This window comes from Meles meles, chromosome 4 (assembly GCF_922984935.1).
Source record: "Meles meles chromosome 4, mMelMel3.1 paternal haplotype, whole genome shotgun sequence".
In the NCBI taxonomy this organism is placed as follows: domain Eukaryota; kingdom Metazoa; phylum Chordata; class Mammalia; order Carnivora; family Mustelidae; genus Meles; species Meles meles.
The window spans coordinates 30,739,193-30,740,873 of NC_060069.1; the positions used below are offsets into that span (position 1 = coordinate 30,739,193).

At 40.1% G+C, this 1,681-nt stretch overlaps 1 pseudogene; it reads right to left on the reverse strand.

Moving 5' to 3' along the window:
* Window positions 1-587: 587 nt before the first annotated feature.
* LOC123940971 lies at window positions 588-767 on the reverse strand (annotated as a pseudogene).
* Between the last annotated feature and the right edge of the window lie 914 nt (window positions 768-1,681).

A 1,681-nucleotide genomic window follows, 5' to 3' on the forward strand; every position in this document is an offset into this window, starting at 1 on the left:
ATATCCCAAAGTAATAGAGCTGCATATTCAGGTTTGGACCCACCACGGGTCTCAGGCAGGACCTGAAGTTTTGCATGTATTTTCATGAACACAGTTTTGCTTACCAGAATATGCATGGGGAAATGCAAGAGGTGTTATTCTGCTCTGTAGTTAGCACAAGTTGACCCTTGGAAATATATGACTTCTGTGTTTACTGACATATGCTGGGTACATTCAGCAGCTGATATTTAGAATGTGCAAGATATTGATAAAGTAGTAAAGATTCACAGGGGTAAAATAAATGGAGCAAAAAAAAAAAAATAGGGGTGCCTGGGTGGCTCAGCGGGTTAAAACCTCTGCCTTCGGCTCAGGTCATGATCTCAGGGTCCTGGGATCAAGCCCCGCATCGGGCTCTCTGGTCAGTGGGGAATCTGCTTCCTCCTCTCTCTCTGTCTGCCTCTCTGCCTACTTGTGATCTGTCCATCAAATAAATGAATAAAATCTTTTAAAAAAAATACTGATAATTCAAGCAGAAAATGGACAAAAGACCCAAATAGACTTTTTTCCAAAGAAGACATACAAATGGCCAACAGATACATGAAAGGGTATTCAACATCACTCATCATCGAGGGAATGCAAATCAAAACCACTGTGAGATGCCAAATCACACCTGTTTGAATAGCTAGTATCAAAAGATAAAAGACTGATGCAGCCACTGTGGAAAACAGTATCGAGGTTCCACAAAAGAAATTTTACACTTGATCTTAGCCAGAAGGCCAAGAAGCGATCCACAAAAATTTTTTTAAAAGAACTACCATATGACCCAGCAATCCCACTTCTGAGTATTTACCTGAAGGAAATAAAATCTTTATCTTAAACAGATATCTGCGCCTTCACTTTCATTGCATTACTCACAATAGCCAAGATATGGAAACAAACTAGGTGTCCATTGATGGATGAATGGATAAGAAAAGTTGTGATATATATATTCAATGGAATATTATTCAACAATAAAAAAGAAGAAAATCCTGACACTTGAGACGATATGAACAAAACTCGAGGTCATCATGTTTAAAAAATAAATCAGACATACAAAGCCAATATTGTATGATCTCACTTATATGTGAAGTCTGAAAAAGCCAAATTCATAGAAGCAGAGTGGCATGGGGATTGTCAGGAGCTGAGGCAGGGGGAAATGGAGAGGCATTAGTGAAAGAATACAAACTTCTAGCTGTAAGGCTAGTGAGTTCTGAGGATCTAATTGCAGTATGGTGACCACAGTTAACAATACTTGGACATTGCCAAGAAAGGAGATCTTAAACATTTCCCACCAAAGACAAAGCAAGATAATTAAGTATAGTGATGGGTACTGTGGTAACGAATTTGCAATATTTACGTGTGTCAAATCATCTAGTTGTACATTCTTTTTTTCCCGATATAAATATCTTTTTTATTTATTTGAGAGAGAGAAAGAAGGGAGGGAGGGAGAGCAGAAAGGGGGGTGTGCCAGAGGGAGAGGGAGAAGCAGACTCCCAGCTGAACAAGGAGCCTGGTAAGGGGCTTATTCCCAAGACCCTGAGATCATGAACTTAGCCGAAGGCAGACACTTAACCCACTGAGCCACCCAAACACCCCCAGGATGTACATCCTAAACAATGTTACATGTAAATGTATCTCAATAAAGCTGGGCAGGTGTGGGGGG